Raw genomic sequence first — 19988 nt, forward strand, 5'->3', positions numbered from 1 at the left:
CACACAAGCTCTCTTCCACGCAGACACCTTTGTCTTCACATGCTGTCACCTCTGTCTACGTACCCACACTTCTCCCCTTCTCCCTCTCTGCCTACTGAAATCTCCTTGTCCTAGAGATCACTGGTTCTCAAGCCTACATGTCCCTCAGAGTCACCTGGAATCTTTCTTAGAAACAGATTGCTGCACTCAGTTCTAGATTCCGATCACCATGAAGAGTGGGCGGGAACTCAGAATTCGTGACTGTCCAAGTTCCTGAGGGCTGGCTGCTACTGACTCCGAGGGCCCCCAGACATCACTCTGGAAACGGCAGCTCTGGCTGAATGTCACTTCCCCGAGAAGCCTTGGAATACCTCTGACAGACCAGCCCTTATGCAGTGACAGTGACCTCGGCCATCCTTCACCCACTTTGTAATGATGTGTCTATTGGTGTGAGACTCTGAGACATTGAGGACCGAATCCATGGAGAAGGAGAGATGGCTCGGTGGCTAAGAGCACTTACTGCTCCTCCAGAAGACCTTAGTTCTATGCCCAGAACGCACGGGAAGAAAATATAATAAAATGTAAGTACACGCCAAATCCCCGTGCTGGGGAGGGAGAGACAGGAGAGAGTCTGGGGGATGCCTATGAAATTGATTTCTAAAAAGAAGACAACATTCCTAAGGGTAACATAGGTTGACCTCCTGCCTCCACGCTTGCATGCACCTCACACAAAAACAAGACAAAAAATACAAAATTATAAAGTACATTGTAGCGGAGGACAGGGTGGTGGACACTCATCATCCTAGCAGAGGAAGGACTATAGGTTTAAGGCCAGCCTGGACAGCACAGAAGACCCTGCCCCTGCCACTCCCACCCACCCCACTCACACACACCTCTAACTACTACAGCCCATTACTTTTCTAACGAATGCTGCCACATTATACACTTAAGCTGCAATAAGCCTGCCCAGAGACGTGGGAGGCATGGGCGTTCTTTGCTCACAGATGCGCACTATCAGACTCACGGATGCTAAGCACACACAGTTGTCTCTTCGAGGGGAGAGGTGAATAACCTGTTTTCTGCCCAGAAGGCTGGGAGTGAATGTGGTCAATGACCCGGTGACCTTTGCACTTGAAGGAATTAAAATAAAAACTACAAAAAAAACAACAGACAAGGGGACAGGACAGAACGAGCCTGAGACACGCCCAGACAAGCCTGAAAACAAGGTCATGGGATTGTTCCAGGAACTGGCTAGCCACTACCAAACTCCCTGCTCTACACATAGAGATAAGATGCTCTCCTACACTATGAACATTCCAGCCCGCGTGCACTGCTCGCTGATATGACCTTGTACCCATTTCCCTTGCTGATGTATGAATCAACCAATCAAGTATAACCACGCCGAATCCCCTTGCCTTCCCCTATAAAAATCCTTGAATTTCGAGTCTTGGGGTCGACTCCTCTGTCTCCTGTGTGAGATACGAGCCGTCCCAGGGCTCTGATAATAAACTGCCTCGTGTGCTTTACATGAAGAGCCGGTCTCTCGCGTTTCTTGGGGGAGTACAATCCCGAGACTGGAGTGGGGTCTCCCAAGAGGGGGTCCTACACACTCAGTACCTGTGTGGCCAGGATGGCACCAGATCCTGCCCTGATCTTTCTCGAAAGCTTGTTTTTCTCGGTCAATCTATAAAACCTAGCTTTAGGGAAGATGTCAGGCATACTTTACAAAGCTTCCATACAGCCATGCCTCAAGCTTTATGATGCCCCCATGTACTGCAGTTCCCACCGAGGCCTGCTGAGGGGCTAAACCCCATGGAAGTGAAGTGAACAGCTGTAAGCCACCAACCATGTGGATGTTTGAGGGGTCGTTATTTATCACCAGAAAAATAATTCACCAAACTGTGCTGTACTTAAATGTGCCAAAAATAAACTACTCAGGGTCAGACTCTTGAAGTTTAGGTTAAGCCCACACCTGCTACTGACCTGTGTTGAGCAGAACTACCGGCCATCTTGCTTCTTGTGGACCACACTCTGCTGGCCAAAGTCATCTCAGAGCCCCCCCACAATGGGTGGAAAAGAAAGACACCCCTGAATCCAAATAAAGTTTTAAATTCTGGGTTCAGTTCTTTTAACATTGTATCCAAGCGTGTGTCCCAGTTTTGAAGACTGTACTATGGTCATCCTGTGAATGGTATCAATGGGTTAGGGGGAGGGGGAAGCTAGAAATACCCACTGTCTCTCTCTATCAGTTTTCTCAACTTTTATGCAAATATAAACAGTAAGTTATCAGAGAGTGTAGTCTTTATTGGAGACAATCAACTTTTAAGAGCAACTTGGGAAGGAAAGAGTTTATTTGCCTTAGAGTTAATATTACCAAGGGAAGCCACGCCAGGGGCTCAAAGCAGGAACTTGAGGGCACGAACTGGATCAGAAGTCATGGAGGACTGCTGCTCACGGACTTGCTTCCTCCAGCTCAGCTACCTTTCTTCTACATCCCAGGCCCACTTGCCTAGGAATGGTACCGCCCACAGTGGGCAGAGTCCTACCCATTAACTTGCAGTCAAGGAAATGCTCAGAGCCAACCTGAAGGGGCAACTCTTTAATGGAGGTGCCTTTGTCTCAGGTGTGTCAAGCTGACAACCAAGAACAGCCATCCCATTCTCCCTGGCACAGCTCGTCTTTGAAGATAAAAGATGCAGAGCCAGGCGTGGTGGCGCTCACCTTTAATCTCAGCACTTGGGAGGCACAGGCTGGTAGGTCTCTGTGATTTTCTTAGGCCAGTCGGGTTTAGAGAGCAAGTTTCCAGCGAGCCAAAGCTACACAGTAAGACCCTGTCTAAAGCTGGGGGCAGGGAGAGCTGGAGAGACCGCTCAGGGTTTGAAAGCACTGACTGGTGTGGCAGAGAACTTGGGTTTGATTTCAAACATCCACATGGTGGCTTACAACTGTCCTTAAGTTCAGTTCCATGGGATTTAGAACCTTCAACTGGCCTCTGTGGGAGGGAGCTGCTTGTGCAGAGTATACATACATACATACATACATACATACATACATACATACAAGCAAAACACTCATACACATACTAATAAATATGTGTAAAATATTAAAAAGACAATGCTTCTGTCATGAAGCTGTCCTATCTGTCATGTCTAACTTAAGCCTGTGAGTTTATCTCCTGACAACGTTGCTTGACAAAGAGAAAGCCACAAGGTCCAGAAGCACTTGCAGCTCCATTCCTGTGTTGGGATCACAGACAGGGGGAGGGAGGCCATGAATAGAATAATTCCCTGTCTGTTCCTCTCGCCCCATCTCAACATTCACTGATTTCTCTGCTTTTAGATTTTCTGTGGATCCAAGGGAACTTGCTAGTCTACAAGCCCTCCGGCAGGAAAGAGCCCAAGGGCTTCTGGACCAATGGAGACCTGGCACAGGACAAGCATGATATCACCCTTTGTTCTTGATGGGCTATGGTGAACACCTCACACTGGGAGGTAGACGCCTAGGCTAAGGTTACCCTTGGTCTTGAAAGCTAACAATGTGCTGAGGAGGACAAGACATTGTGACAGACTCTTCACATCTCACGTCCCTAGCTACATCGTCATTAAGGTTTTCCAAGAAAAGAGAATCCTGAGACATTCACAAATTCAGAACCTGAGGGTAGTCACTGACGAGGACTGGAAAGCCAGTAACTTCTGACTTTCACATATTCTTTTCTTTTTTTAATTGTCTTTGGTGTTTCGTTTTGTTTGAGACAGGCTCTCATGTAGCCCAGGTTAGCCTAGAGCTCCTATGTGCCAGAGGACTTGTCCTGCCTCTACCTCTCTGCCTGCTGGATCACAGGAGCGAGTGAGTACCACATCCAGTTCCCGCTATGCTTCCTGCCCACAGGCAGAAACTGCTGTGTGGCTGCTAGTTCCCAGATCTATCTGTCCGTTTGCCAGAGGACTGATGTCCAGTGTTTAGCAGATGCTATTTACAACAGAATCCTAACAAAAGTACCATCCGTCTGCTTGGCACCCAGAGAAACATAACTGAACACAAGGGTAAAATATACACACAGCCAACACCAGTGGCATCAGGAACAAAAACTGTTGGTTCTGGCATCACTCGGGTAGGGGAGAGTGCTTGACTAAACTGGAAAAAAATCGTGAGCCTCACAAAAGACGTGGGCAGCTCCGGCTACATATTTGAGAGGTCTCTTGGAACATCGAGGGAGTGCTCTGTTCCACCTGAGAACGGGCGCCCTAAAACGGGTCGCCCCCCTCCCACCACCCCATGACCTTGCACAGGCCTTCATACGCATCTCAGTCACCAAGCACCTTCGTTTTTTGAACAGTGGGAAAAACACAGGGTGTAGGTCAGACAGTCGCTGCCATCTACTGTGCCATCTTGCAAGTTGATTCTTCTCCCGTCTCTTCATTTGCCAAGTGGAAACAGCAGCTCTCTATCAAGTGAGTCTTCTCAGCCCGGATCCTAAGGGAGATGACCACGTGTGAGCTCTGCTGACCCTCAATCAAATGCAAAAGTGTGTGTGTCCTGATGGGCAGAACGGAGGGATGATCTGACTCCAGAGCTTCTCGCAGACAAGGAGCCTGGAGATGACTCAGCAGTTAAAGATGCTTGCTGGGAAGCCTGAGGTTGAGTTCTGTCCCCAGAACCCACAAGGGAAAAGGAGAGAACCGGGGCTGGAGAGATGGCTTAGTGGTTAGGAGCGCTGACTGCTCTTCCAGAGGTCCTGAGTTCAATTCCCAGCAACCACATGGTGGCTCACAACCATCGGTAATGGGATCTGATGCCCTCTTCTGGTGTGTCTGAAAATGGCTACAGAATACTCATATAAATAAAATAAGCAAATATATTTTTTTTAAAAAAGGAGAGAACCAACTCCAGGGGTTGTCCTCTGACCTCCGCAAACAAGCAACATCACCCCCTCCAAAAAACAATTAACAATCTCCAAAGAAAACTTACTAAGGCCATTGCTCTCAGAGCTGGAGGAGGACCGTGGCTCACCTCAGCATGAGTGTTTAGCAGTCAGTAGAGAGAGAACTCAGAAAGCAGTCAACAGCACAATCTCCAGGTATCAGGATAACCAGGGAAACAAACCGTACTCAAGAAAAACCACCTCGGGAGTGACTGTGAGAAGGCTAGGCTGACTCCATGACCGGCTTCAAATAGGCAGCTCAGGAGACTAGGCCTAAACCTCTGTTTCCAAGAACGGGGCAATTCCAAGTCCAGGCTCCAGAAGCTGCCCTGCCACCTGGCCTAAGGCAAGGACCATGGGTCAATGGCAGTTTCCAGACTTCCTCAGCTACTTCCTCAGTAGAAGTTTACAGCCCCCACACCCGGGTAATGGAATGTCCATAGAGATGGACCCAACAGATTAGCATAGAGGTCACCTACCCTGGAATTCCCTAATGTGCTTTAAATCAGGCCTGCAAGCTCACTTGTGTGTCTAAATTCTGGTGGTAGAGACCCCAGCATGCTGAACTTCTGCAGAATAAAACTCTGTGGTTGGGGATTTAGCTCAGTGGTAGAGCGCTTGCCTAGGAAGCGTAAGGCCCTGGGTTCGGTCCCCAGCTCCGAAAAAAAGAACAAAAAAAAAAAAAAACAAAAAAACAAAAACAAAAAAAAACAAACAAAACTCTGTGCATTTACATACTATTTGAGTCTGGGACATCATGTTTTTTGGCGAATCATGGACCCTTACAACTGTAGTATGGGAGCTAGAGGAATATCAAGCCCAGACAATGGTGATCACAGGGCAGATGCTTACTAAATCACCGAGAAGTAAATAAACACAGAGAGTTAACCCAGGGGGACAGGATAATCCCACTTACCAGAGGGGACATTTTCAGAATGTGCTACTGGAAACCGTTATGATTCAGAGTTCTTTAATTTCGAATATTTAGTTCAAACTGAAGCACATTCTCTCCTGAAAGTGAGGACACTGAGCCTGGATGCCTGTCATTTAGTGGTGATCCAGAGGCCTATCTCAGCCTTGCCTGATGAAACCCAGGAGGACCCTCCCTTCCATCTAAATGTGAGGAAAAAAAAATGTCTTCCTGGAAGAACTGAAGGCCTTATTTCCTGGATTAAACACATCCCATTTTGAAGGTGCTGGAAATTGAGCCTAGGGCCTCACACATGCCAGGCAAGTACCTTACTGTTGGGTTATATGACAGCCACTGACTTTTTTAAGTCTGTTTTGCCTTGAAAAGAAGCTCACAATAATGTCAAGGCCCAATTTTACTGATCAAAAACCTGAACAATTCTCTTTCCTCCCCATGATTTCCTTGTTTGCTCTAATTTTTTTCTGGAACTGTGATGGTTTATAAATGCTCGGCCTAGGGAGTGGCACTATTAGAAGGTGTGGCCCTGTTGGAGTAGGTGTGTTACTATGGGTGTGGGCTTTAAGACCCTCACCCTAGCTGCCTGGAAGCCAATATTCTGCTAGCAGCCTTCAGATAAAGATATAGAACTCTCAGCTCCTCGTGCGCCATGCCTGCCTGACGCTGCCATGTTCCCACCTTGATGATACTGTACTGAACCTCAGAACCTGTAAGTCAGTCCCAATTAAATGTTGTCCTTTATATTTGCCTTGGTCATGGTGTCTGTTCACAGCAGTAAAACCCTAACTAAGACAGGAACCAAAAAGCAACTTAAAGAAGGAATGGATTTTTCTGATTTATAATTCCAGGTCCCAGTCCATTGCTGAGGGAAGTCATGGTAAAAGAGAGCAGAACTTGAAGCAGAGACCACCGAAGAATACTGCTTGCTGGCTCACATTCGGGCTATTTACTGGTTCATTCTCAGAAAGCTTTCTTACACAGTCCAGGCACAGCTTTCCAGGGAATGATGCTGCCCACAGTGGGCTGGGCCCTCCCACATCAATTAACAAGTAAGACCATCCCTAAAGAAACACCTGCAGGCCAATCCCTCAACTGAGACTTCCTGCTCAGATGACTCCAGGCTGTGTCAAGGTGGCAGCTTGAGCTAGCTAGGACACAGTATTTTTTTCTTGTGATGATTTACATGGTTTAGTTGAACACATGGTAGGTGTCCACATATGTCACCCAAAGCCCTCCTGGACTTCAGGTATGAAACCGGACAGCTGCTTGTCCAGAACACAGGTTCTACTACCGTACAATGCAGGAGAGAAGGCTCACTCTGCTAGTTCTCAGCTTTGTGACGTGCCTCAACCTGGCTCACCCACTATAGAGTTTCATAGCTGAGAACTGAGGAGGAAATTTAAAAGGTACGTGAGGACCAATACGATAGCTCATTGGATAAAGACACTTGCCGCGGAGCCTCACAACTTGAATTTGATCTGGAATTCACATGGTAGAGGGAAAGAACTGACCGGTGCAAGCTCTCCTCTGACTACTACATGTGCTCCCATGAACCTCCATTCCCTCTCCCTCCCCCCTCCCTCCCTCCCCTCCCCCCCTCTGTCTGTGTGTGTGTCTCTCTCTCTCTCCCTCTCCTTCCCCCCTCCCTCCCTCCCTCTTCCCCTCCCCCCTCTGTCTCTGTGTGTGTCTCTCTCTCCCTCTCCCTTTCCCTCCCTCCCCTCCCCCCCTCTGTCTGTGTGTGTGTGTATGTGTGTGTCTCTCTCTCCTTCTCCCTCTCCCTCTCCCTCTCTCTCTCTCTCTCTCTCTCTCTCTCTCACACACACACACACACACACACACACACAACAACAACGACAATGAAGACAATGACAACAGGTGAATCTAATAACACTCTAAAATCCACTCGAGGCCTGGAGGACGCCTGACTCGGCAAGTGCTCAGGGCCCACACCAATGGGAGCAGTGAGCAAATCACAAATCGGAGCAGAAGACAGACAGCAAATGGCATCTGAAACCCGATAAAACCGAACAGCAGTAAAGGTCAAAACCCAGGACAGAGCAAAACAGAGCCAAAGGGGTGCGCACTGGTGGGGCTCTGGAACTGAGGCAGTGAGCACCGGTGGGGTCCTGAGAGTCCAGGTCACAGAACCACAGGGTTCGACAAACACATCCCTTCGCTTCACAGGTTCTCTTCCTAAAGAGTACTATAGAGAAAGGGAATTAACACTTGAATATATTTCCACAACAACCACACCTGTCCATACCTGTGGGCCCACACGAGGTATTTTTATACACACATACTTTACAAAAAGATCACAGGAAGTATGTTAAGGAAAAAGGGTAGCTGTTGGTGTCTTTTCTCCCAGTTACATCATCTACTGCCTATGGCTTACGTGTCAGTCCTGGCAGGGGGAGAAGCCATCAGGACTCTAAGCATCTTCTATGACAGTGGTCATAGAAGATGCTTAGACCCTTTAATACATGTTAAAGTCATGTATTAAATGCCATGACCCTTTAATACAGTTCCTTGTGTCATGGTGACCCCCAACCATAAAACCATTTCATTGCTACTTTATAAGTTTGCTACTGTTATGAATCATAATGTAAATATCTCAGTTAGGGTTTCTATTGTTGCCACGAAACACCATAACCAAAAAGTATGTTGGAGAGGAAAGGGTTTATTTGGCTTACCCTTCCATATAGATGTTCACCACAGAAGGAAGTCAGGACAGGAACTCAAGCAGGGCAGGAACCTGGAGGCAGGAGTTTATGTAAAAGCCATGGAGAAGTGCTGCTTACTGGCCTGCTTTCTTACAGAACCCAGGACCACCAGCCCGGGGTTGGCACCACCCACTATGAGCTGGGTCCTCCTCCCTCTGATCACAAATTGAGAAAATGCCCTACAGCTGGCTCTCATGGTGGCATTTCCTCAACTGAGTCACCCTCCTCTCTGATGACTCTAGCTTGTGTCAAGTTGACACAAAACCAGCCTGTATAATACCTATATGCTAAGTATCTAGCATGCGACCCCCAGGTTGAGAACCATTGCTCTGTGAGCTTTAACTCTTGCTCTTGATACAGACCAGTGAAGTTGATTTACTAAAGCAACTGCCTCGTTAGCATCAGGATGTGCTGAACAGGCTTGCAGCACTGGTTCTCTTTGGGGGTGATGATCGGCTATAAGGGTCACAGAATGGGTGCGCAACTTCTGCATGGCTGGAAAGGGAGGGGGGCACAGAATATAGAGTGAACGTACAAATAAATTTGGCATGCAAAATATAAAATGTAATGTAAGCTTTGTGGGTTTCTTATTTTTGAGACAGGGTTTCAGTGTAGCCCAGGCTATAATTTGAGATCCTCCCACCTCAGCCTCTCTCAAATTCTGGGATTACAAGTGTACACCACCATGTCCAGCTTCAGTCAAGCACTTTGTAAAAAAGAATTTTTTTCCTACTTTGAACCAAGCACTAAAATGAATGTAAACAAAGGCACAGATAACTCCAATGAATTCTTTTTTTCCCTCCAATTCATCCAGCTGCAGTGAAGACACTCGTTCACGGAAACCCAAGGAGCCAATGGCAGGTTCGTTTTAGACCCCCTGGAGCTTAGACAAATGTTTATTGAACAGAAGGCAACGGATAAAAGACCAAGATGAACTGTGGTTTGTAAAGATAGGATTTATTTACTGTATTTCTCTAAGTTCAGTCCTTCAAGGACACAGACACAATTTAAGAGAAATGAGTGCTTTCCCCAGAGTGATATAAAAGCCCTTTTGAAGAGGCAGACTTATGGGAAGTAAATATTTTCAGGAGGAGGAGGCAGGTGCATCTCTGAGGTCAAGGCCAGTCTGCTATAGACCATAAGTTTCAGGCTAGCCAGGGCTATGTAGTGAGACCTTCTAAAATTAAATAAAACAAAACGGTTTTGTTTTTTCAGGAGGGATAAAAAAAAAGGAGTGGAAGGGTGAACTTGGGGGCAGCCTTCAGCCTGAAACCTTAGTACATTTCACGAAGTGCTTTCACATGAAATTTGGGCATTGGGGTTAAAGAAGCATATGCCTGGAAGCAGAACGAGGCGGTTCTGCCTTTGCGACTTGTGTGGCTGACAGGTCTCTCACCTAAGTCCACCTCAAGACGAAGCAGAGAACGTAGAGCTCAAGATCTAGGCGGGACGCGAAGGAGCAGGGTAAGGAACTCCGCAAGCGGTGGGAAGTCCGAGACCGCAGGTGCCCGCCCACCCGCGCGCTCCTCCGCGACCCACGCTTCGCTCCGCGCAGCCCCGCACTCCCCTGGCCCTCCCGGGCCCACGCGCCGCCTTACCCGGCTGGGTGGTCTCCACCTCGCTGCGCCCACACTCCTGCAAAGATTGGTCCCTAGGTTCTGGGGGCGGTCCCTAGGTTCTGGGGGCGGGCGCGAGCCACGTCTTCAGGACGCTGTTGCCCCAGCAACCAGGGTACTTGCCAGGAGGATGCTAAATCTCCGCCTCCCACTAGTAGAGGAGTTGCGATTGGCCAAGAAAGGAGGCGGAGCCAGACGAGGCTTCGGCCCAGGAAGGACTTCCGCCGGAAGTGCTGTCCCTAGGAGAGAGGAGAGCCAGGAGCCAGGGGTGGTGTCTCCCTGTTCTTTGTTTTTGTTGTTCTGTTGCATTTCTGTGTGATTGAAGCCGAGTCCCTTGAACCTGCCCTGCCTCTGAGAAGCAGACTTTTTTTTTTCTTTTTTTAAAGTCTTTATTTTATTTTTATGTATGTGAGTACACTGCCGCTCTCTTCAGGCCCACCAGAAAGGGCGTCAGATCCCATTACAGATGGTTGTGAGCCACCATGTGGTTGCTGGGGTTTGAACTCAGGACCTCTGGAAGAGCAGTCAGTGCTCTTAACCACTGAGCCACCTCTCCAGCCCAGAAGCAGACTTTTTAAAAGAGTTATTTATTTTTACATTATTATAGCAAAATATTCCCGTGTTCTTTCTCTTGAATAATTGCTATATTCATCAGAATTATAGAAGCCTATTTATATATGTATATATAATCTGTGTGCAAATATGGATATACTCAAATGCATTACCGTCTCAAAAAATTGTTACAATTAAAAATAAGAAAAATGGGGCTGGGGATTTAGCTCAGTGGTAGAGCACTTACCTAGGAAGCGCAAGGCCCTGGGTTCGGTCCCCAGCTCCGAAAAAAAAGAACCAAAAAAAAAAAAAAAAGAAAAGAAAAGAAAAATAAGAAAATAAATGTTTCGTTTTGCCCTCAAAAGATTACATTTATGTGTTTGAGTATGTGTCCACATGTGTGTATGTGCAGTGTGTAAATGCAATGCCCACAGAGGCCATAAGAGGGCGTTAGATCATCTATACCTGGAATTACAGATGGTTGTGAGCTGTCTTGTGGGTGCTGGGAACCAAGCTTGGGTCCTCTGCAGGAGCAGCAAGTGCTCTTAACCACTGAGTCATCTCTCCAGCCCTTGTGGATAATGAATCCATCCTCCCCATAGCATACTTCATGAGCACTAGCTAGCTGGATCTCTGGTGAGCAAGATTAACTTAGAATTAGTATGTCTGGCAGAAGCCTATTTGCCTATTGTAAGGCATGACTCTATAAACACAAGACCCGCTTGCTTTGCCTACCACTGGCTTTGGACTCCACCTTGTGCCCAGCACATGGCATGGTATACAACCATAGGGCCCTTGCAAATGAATTAGTACCAAGAGTCCCTAGACCCAGTCAGAGCACGAGGGATGACAGTAGTGATCATGAAAACAATGGCCCTTCTCCCTGGCTCTGTGGAATCCTCTTCCTCAGACACCCATGTAAGTACTTCATGTGTAGTTCAGTCTGCTTCTTCATAGCATGCCAATGAGATAGGTCTGGTGGAAGCGCACACACACGATGTTTTGTCCAAGGATTCACAGCTGATCAAGCCAGACCCAGAATGAGAATCCATATACCTGAGACCACACCCCCGCACCCCCTCTATAGTCTTCCTGACTTCTTATTTGGAGAGGAAGACATTGCTTCATGGGTAAGATGCCCAACACACATCTCTGCCAGCGTGTGAGTTAATGGGTACTTTGCCCTGTGCTGTACAAATGGATCTTATGTAGCCCCTGCCTCCTGGCCTATTTAAGGAATAAGCACTCTCTCCCACCCACTACCAGGCTGCCACACTTATTTATCTAATTGAATGACCAGGTCTCCCGTCATTAGGAAATAGAATCCACAAGCCCCCAACACACATGGCATATGTTCACCATTTCTTTGACAACCTTTCTTGTCCCAAAAGAGAACTGTGTTTCAGAGAATCCAACTCCTGTACTGGTTGCCCTGGGTCCCTTCATAGAGGGCTGAGCGCTAGCCTTCTGGGCGACCTTTGCTTGTATTTGTAGCCCTTTTGGAGGATCTGTGGTCAAAACTGTTTCCTCATGGAGCTACGACATTACTGGATTTTTCAATTCTTCTCACCTAAGTGAAGCACTGCAGAAGGAGATAAGATCAAAGAAGAGAATCCAGCTGCCTGTTAATAAACAGATTTGCAAACACCTTTTGTTTCAGGAAATAATATTTTTCCTAAAAACTTAGCGCACACGCACATCCCGGAAATTTCCAGAAACCTTTTAGGGAGGAGGAGCTATAGTCTGCAAATGAGGGGCAAACAGGCCACAGCCTTGACCTTCATGGGCAAACTCAGGGTCCCTTTTGAGCTTTGCCCACACCTGGCCTTTCATGCTTGCTAGGGGCTCCAGGTTCCAGTTCCATAGCAGCAGAGAGCAGGGTCTCATCCCTGATGGGAAGTGTTAAAACGGAAACCTGGAGATTTGGTCACGTTTGGTTTTATTTTTATGTCTCTCCCCCCAACCCTCTTTATTCGGTAGTGTTTTCCTGCTCTGGCAATTTCTTCCTTCTGTGTGAAGAGTTGACTTTTTCACAAGGAGCTAAATTCAGCTTGTTTATTGCCCAATGAAACCATAACACCTATTAGTGTGGGTTTGATCTCTGTCCAAACACAGCAAGTTCTGTATGGAGACAGTGGCCCCGGGTGGCAATTTAATGATTGTCATCTCTTCTGGGATAATTTTCCAAGCACCCTGCTGGTTCCCTCGGAGTCAGGGGTGAGGGGACGAGGTGCAGGATGCCCCGCAAAAGGCTGCCTTCAAAAGGGTGGGGCCTGGACGGGGACCGTGGTGTTGGCATCCTTCCCCATCCCGCAAAGCACCATTTACACCAGGAACTTGAGGGGCTCGCTGTTGGCTTACAGACAATTCCGCTAGGCTCCGCCCAACAGCTACCCGCCCACAGCCCTTACTACCAGCTCTGCAGCTGCCAGGTGTGGCCTCTTATGAGAGAACTGCTCGCTAAGCTACCCTTTTTTCTTCTTACTCCTTCTATCTCCTCTTCCTTCCTTCCCTCCTTCCTTCCTTCCTTCCTCCCTCCCCCCTTCTCTCTCTGTTCCCAACCACCTCTCCTTTTCTCCTTTTGTCCCTCTCTGTTCCCCCTTTCTCTGTCCCTACCCCTTTTCCAGGTCCCTGCTCCCCTTCTTCCCACAATAGTCTCCTTTTTACTAGGCCTGTTGTATGATGTGATTTCTCAGGGGGACACCTTGGCAGGGACCCCCAAGTATTCCCCCACCCCAACCCACCCCCGGCCACATCACACATATCGCACCACTTTTATATTTTCTAACACTCACCTCCCAGGAAACTTACTGCCCACACTTCTCTATCCACCACGTGCATCTGCTGCCCAAGGCCTCTGGAGACTCCCCTGAAAAAGACAGAAGGATGCTGCATGGCCGGAACCTCTGGCCACTCTTGAAGGTTTGGGCATTCACGACAACCTTCTTCCCAGTAGCATGTCTAAGAGAGGGGACCAGAGCGAGCAGCTTGTCACCCTGTCAGGCCAGGAAGAGGGCAGGAGAAATTATATACCTTTGCACTGAAGAACAAGCAGAAGAAGTGACCCAGCCCTGAGGAGCTGGGCTGCTCTCCAAGGAGGCCAATGCTGAAGGTTTGGGGCAGTAATGCCCCCACCTTGCTACGGACTAATAGCATCACCAGGAAGTCTGAACACTCTGCTGTTGGTGGCCTCCCAAAAGGAGACAGGACTCTACTCAGGTGTCCTTAGGGGAAAAGAAATCTCAGAAAAATAAATAAGGGGGAGGGGTTGAAAGATGGCTAAAGAGCACTGGCTGCTCATCCAGAGGTCATGGGTTCGGTTCCCAGCACCCACATGGTAGCTCACAAGGATCGGGAACTACAATTTCCAAGCGATCCGATGCCTTCTCTGGCTTCTGTGGGCACCAAGCCTACACACGCGGTGCATTCACATGCATGCAAGCAAAACACCCACACCCATAAGATAAATCTAAAATAATTGAAAATTAAAATAAATGAGGTGTGAGTAGCTCCTGCTGCAGTTATTTTCCTTGACTAAAAATAGTCCTCCCCACCTCCATCTTCTCCCTCCCTCCCGCTCTCCCCCTCCGCCTCTGGATATTTACCTTGACAGATGATAGGCCTCCTCATTTTAATTCCATCAGCCAGAAACTAAATCGCACATTTAAAACACTGTCACCACCAATAACTGACAATAGCCTGTAAAATGGGGGCTATTTCCTAGAGCATTTCAGAATTCAACACGGAGAGTGCGGGCCCGGTGTGGTACTTTATCTGTCCCACCCTCCCCCCCAACCGCTGAAGTTCCATTGAGCCCCTCCCCCCACTTAATAGTTGCTGACTCTCCCCTTTCGTGGAAACAGGAAGGGAAATCCACTTATCTTGCCCCTGAACAAGACCACACAATGAAATGCACTGGGATTTTCGAATTTCGCGATTCTGTCCCATCCCCGGCCCCCACCCCACCCCGCATCGCGCTGCAGTCCTCTTAGGAGGCCCGGCCCCCTCCGGAACCTGCAGTTAGAGAGGAGCAACTTCACGACTCATCCACCAGGGCAGCAACAAACCCCGGCAATCACCAGCCGTTCTCTTTGCTAAGAGCTGGGATCTTGCAACAGCTTGTAATTAGTGCTGTTTAACATTTAATTTGCCTTTAGTTAGCTAACAAGCGTCTATTGATTACCTGATAGGAAAGGAAGACTACACGGAGCGGGCTGGTAGAGGGATGAATAAGGCCTCCCGCTCCACTTCCGGTCTCCTTGGGACCCTAAACATCCACTTCGGGAAGGAAACTGAAGATTGGGTTAAGAAATGGAAAACAGACAGTGTGGAGTTATAGAAAATTCTCCCTTTTATCAAATTCGGGGCTCTAAGTCCTGGTATGTTCCCCTCAAGGGACAACACTTGTAGCCACATCTTGTCTCAGGGTCCTTAGCACAGGCTAAGGCAGTCTCCCGCCTTACCTCCCTCTGTAACTGTCCCAGGTATGGTAGGGATCCAGGACAGCGACAGTAACCAGCCTGCCAGCCTCACTTGCCCATGCTCTTAATTAACATCACAGATAAAACGGTGTGTTGAGGGGAGGGGCCCAGTCAGCAAGTCAAGACTCATCCTTAAGATTGCATTTATGGTGTGGGCTGGGGGACACACGTTCGGTCTTTGAAGGCCTTGGATTCCACCCCCAATTCCAAACAGAGAAGTAGGAAAATTTTCCAACAGGATAAAGTGAGGGAGGCCAACATGAAGTCCAAGTAGTCGGAGTGTGGTGCGGAGGACCCCATGGCAAGGAATGGTGCGCTATCAGGGTGAGGGGTGCTGGTGGCAGAACACTGCTGGGGGACCCAGACAAGCTGAATCCCGTAAGCAGTGGGCTGGACAGGTGGTCATTTAATTCATTTTGTTCTTATTTCTGTGTGCCTGCAGAAGCTGGAAGAGGGCAGATCCCCTGGAACTGGAGTTACAGCAGTTGTGAGCCACCTGGGAACTGAGCTGGGATCTTCTGCAAGAGCAGCAAGTACCCTTAACAATCCCAGAGCCATCTCTCCAGTCTCATTTTTTTGCTAATGTTTGCTAACACCAAACATTCTTAACACCAAGGGAAGTAAGAGCTATTGGGCCACTGTATCGCAGCTACGTTACAGAAAATGAAATGTCCACCAAAAGAAAGCTCAAAGCCTTCATGCTCTGTGCAGTTGGACTGAGACGCGGCTAAGAAGTCCCAGTAGAAGAGCTCCCTCCCTCTTTGAACATTGTAGCAGACTGTGAAGGTCGAGTGGGCAGGAACAACAGCCGAATGGCTGTAACCATTCACCAGCGGTTTCCATGGGCACACAGGGAAACAAGGGGGTGTGTGCCTCCACAAAGATGGCCTGCCATGAAGCATTTTCAACTTCCTCACAGCTGGTACCCAACACCACACATCAAGGTAAAGATAGTGGCTCCAAAAAATACAAGATGCTGGGGCCAGGAAGATGGCTCAGTCTACAGGACGTGCTGCCCAAGTGTAAGAACCCTGAGCCCACATAAAAAAAAAAGGGGGGGGGGTTGGGGATTTGGCTCAATGGTAGAGCGCTTGCTTAGGAAGCGCAAGGTCCTGAGTTCGGCCCCCAGTCCCGGAAAAAAAAAAAGGCCAAGTGCAGAAGTAGAAATGGTTGACTCCCAAGGCTTCACAGGCCAGCTAGCCCAACCGAATTGTGAGCTCCAGGCTCCATGAGACCCATCCCAAAAGAACAAGGTGGACATTTCAGGGAGCAATTGAAAAAGACACCCAACATGAACCTCTTGGCCTTACATGCCTGCAAACACGTGTATTCGTGTGCTCATGTGTGTGCACACCCACACACAAATAATAATTTTTAAAACCATAGGATACATTTCCTGGTTGCCTTTCAGGAACACCTTAGCAACTTCTGGTTTCTCAAGAACCATCGTGAAAAGGACACGAGCTCCCTCGTGTGGCGGCGGCAGGAGGCTCCCTTCTGAGGCAGGATTCAGGGCTGCAGCTCAAACTCAGAGTCGACACCACACCAGGATCCAAGCATGAGCCAGATGGTCCTCCTATGTGAAGAGCTGGCAGAAGCCCAGCATGCCTCGGAGACCATGACTATGGCCACACTGTGTGGCAGATGTTTCCGGCTGTCTCCTGCTGGCCCCAGCCCCACTGGACTGCAGTTGCAAGCTTCACGATCTGCTACCCTCTCCAGACAACTGTGCCCAAAGTCACAGGAGGCTCCCGGGGCTGCACTTTGGGACCCCTTGTCAGAGATGAAAGGTCTGTCCTTATGACCCCAAGAGAGTTGGAGGGGCTGGGGGACCCAGGTAAAGAAATAGCTTCCTCTTGTTTCCCTATGCTGTCCCATCATTCCCTGCTAGGCCACCCGTTTCCAAACCTTGCTCCTGCCTGTTGCTTACACCCAGCAATATCTCCACCCTTCCTGAGGTTGCTTGTTCTGAATCTTCAAGGTCCTGGCTCTGCTCCCCTGTGAGGCTCCTCTCATCTGCCTGGCTGGCTAGAGCCTGGTTTTTGGTTGGCAGAGCAACGAGCTCCTCAAGCAGTGTTTCTCAACCTGTGGGTTACCGCCCCTTTAACAAACCTGTCTCCAAAAATGTGTACATTACAACTCATAACCACAGCAAAATTACAGTTATAAGGTAGCAACAAAATGACGTCATGATTGGAGGTCACCACAAGATGAAGAACTGTATTAAAGGGTCGTAGCATTGGGAAGGTTGAGAACCACTGCCCTAGAAGAACAGAGGAGAGGACTGGAAGTGAGCGAAGATCTAGAGAGTAGAATGGCCACATCTGTCCGCAGCACCCACTCTTACAGTAGCAGGAGCTCGGCGAATGACGCGCAGCGGAGAGGTGGGTGGCAAGTGGAATGCCCGGGGAAAGACTGAGTTCTGGGTGTGGACCTGGAGGAGGGGCACCAGGCACAGGCTCCTGTGGTGACTCACAGGCTCCACCTACAGGGATGGGAGGGTCTTCCTTGGTCATTGGGAAGGCCAGGAGCCAGGAGCCCGGAGCCCGGAGCCCATCCTGGGCCTGAGATGCAACGCTATTCATTCATCAGCTGCTGGCTAGGCAGCACATCCCTGCTCCCAGGACAGCCTTGTCCACAGGGAAGGGGGATGCCAGGAGGTGACGTGGGCGTTAGGAGGTCAGCAGGGGTAGGGGTGCAGAGGAACCAATGCAGTGCAGGACGGGATGCTGCCTTGGTGGAGGTGCAGGGCTGGGAAGCTAAGGGGAGGGAGGTGACCATGCTAAGGGTCCTTCAGGCCTAATGGGGACACCGTCTGCTGGGGACACAAAGGACTGCTCTGAGTTGAGGCGCTTAGGTCATGGGAGCACTGAGCTGCTAGGGTCAGAGGTCATTCCATAGCTATACCCACACTGAGGTGCCGCCCTGTCCTAACACATGCAGCATGCAGTGTACAGCAATGGATGGCATTCTGGGAAGGGGATACCCAGCTCCAAGCAGGGCAGGTTTGGCTAGCTACGCAGAGAAGGACTAGCAGGATGGGGCCTGCTCTTAGCGGTGTGTGTGCCCACATAGGGTGGTGGTGTCCTTCCCACCCCACTCCCCACCCCTTGGGCTGTGAAAACCACTAAGCCCAAGCTGTGAGATGACAATCCCACTACAGCCACCAGGTGGCGCTGGCTGGCCTGCAGCTTGGGGATGGGCAGGACTTGCTAGATAAGGGTTTTCCTTTAAGTTTTAGTTCTGTTTTTGTTGTTATTGTTGTTGTTTGTTTCTTTGTTTGTTTTTGTTTTGTTTTTATTTTGGAGAGTTTTGGACTGGTATTGAATTCACAAGCGTCCTGCTTCAGCCTCCCCACTGATGGGCTTACAGGTGAGTCACACAGTGCTGGGCTTGGGAAAGGTTTTGTATAATTTATTCAGCTTCCAAAGTGGCCTCCCTCCGGGTGGTGTTCCAGACTACTGCACAGAGTGAGCAAGACGAGTTATGGTGCCTGAGTAGCTCACTGACTATAAAGTGTGGAAGGCGTTTAGGTGCAGAGAGGCCCCACACACCAACCAAACTGGTGAGGCAGAGTAGGAGCGCTCAAAGAAGAGCTGACACCTCTGCTTTCTGGGATTTTCTTCTGTGAACCCAAGTCAGGCAACCACTGACCTGCCCTCGGGGCCCTACCATCAGGGAACATAAGGAGGGTCATTCTAGCCTGTGACTCCACCCTTCTCTGCATAGCCTGCTCCTAACCTCAGCCCAGCTCAATGCTCCTACACCAGCACAGCTCTTCTCCAAATCCACTCAAGATACCTGTCTCTCACCCTGTGTTCCCATTGCTCCGGCAGAGGCAGGAGCCATGTGGGAATACCTGGGACTCCCAGGGATGCTCCAGAACCCAGCATCTGGACAAGGGACAACTAAGGTACAATCAGGGAGGCCCAGGAAACACTGACAAGGTAACATCCTCCTGACTAAATCTTCCAGGCCTTCCCAAAGCTCTCATGTTCTAGGGGGCACTCTGTGAGCAGATGCCCAGCTCACCTCTGTACAGCCCCTGTGTAGGGCACCCTGGGGGCTTGCCAGCCCTGCTCTCCCACAATCCCCTACTAAGCTCAAGTCCTCCATGTAAACTTACCAGCTGCAACATCAGTCTTTTGGGAGATGGGGGGAGGGGATGTGTGTGGAGTGCATACATACTTACATAAATATGCACGCAGGTGCACAAGTATACGTGGGGAGCAGGGGATTTACAGCAAATGTCCTATTTGCTTGCTCACCGCATTATAAATTAAGGCCGTCTCTCACTCAGCCTAAAGCTCACCAATATAGGCTGGTCTGGCTTGTCCTGTGAATCCCATCTCTACCTCCCAAGTGCTAGGATTACAGGTGGCTGCACTTGCGTACTGCTGAGCTGAACGCCAGTCTTTTTGGCACGGCACAGCCTCTACCCACTGAGCTATCTTGGTCTCAATGGCCCCACGACATCGCTCCTAATCCTGACCTAACCCTAAGTCTTCTTGACTTATCCCTGACTGGAACTAAAGCTTCAGAAGGCTGGGTCTTCTTGCTGGCTAGCACGGTGCCACGGCAGCACTGAGGCTCCTGCATAAGCCGAGGGGTTATAAGTACAGCAGGCAAAGGACTCCATCACCCAGCTTCCCCTGCGCTCCCTAGTGTGTGTGTGTGTGTGTGTCGAGTTTGGAAATGAGTGACTTAAGGGCAGATCCTTCTAGGCACAGTATGGGGACCCAAAGATGGCTATCCAGAGTTTGCATTCACCCCAGGATCTCCCTCTCTACA

The 19988-nt window shown here is 49.2% G+C and overlaps 1 protein-coding gene and 1 long non-coding RNA gene across 6 annotated transcripts in view; one reads left to right on the forward strand and one right to left on the reverse strand.

Annotated features, from left to right (window-relative positions):
* The window catches only part of Efcab6 (EF-hand calcium binding domain 6), a 186977-nt gene extending 176666 nt beyond the window's left edge, over positions 1 to 10311 (reverse strand). Inside the window, exons 1-2 of one of the 5 annotated variants that reach the window (XM_039080311.2) lie at positions 10147 to 10311; positions 4299 to 4452 (exon numbers count right to left, since the gene is read on the reverse strand). The gene's annotated coding sequence lies outside the window, so the exon portion shown is untranslated. Of the gene's footprint in view, positions 159 to 4298; positions 4453 to 10146 lie in introns of those variants that run through there. The other 4 variants (XM_063263623.1, XM_039080309.2, NM_001427211.1 and 1 more) reach the window with 4 other exon arrangements.
* On the forward strand, positions 195 to 1511 carry LOC134479758 (uncharacterized). Its single transcript, XR_010053451.1, has 2 exons — positions 195 to 560; positions 1117 to 1511. It is a non-coding gene; the product is annotated as an uncharacterized LOC134479758 (long non-coding RNA).
* Positions 10312 to 19988: the final 9677 nt, after the last annotated feature.

The sequence above is a fragment of the Rattus norvegicus genome, chromosome 7 (genome assembly GCF_036323735.1).
Source record: "Rattus norvegicus strain BN/NHsdMcwi chromosome 7, GRCr8, whole genome shotgun sequence".
Classification (NCBI taxonomy): domain Eukaryota; kingdom Metazoa; phylum Chordata; class Mammalia; order Rodentia; family Muridae; genus Rattus; species Rattus norvegicus.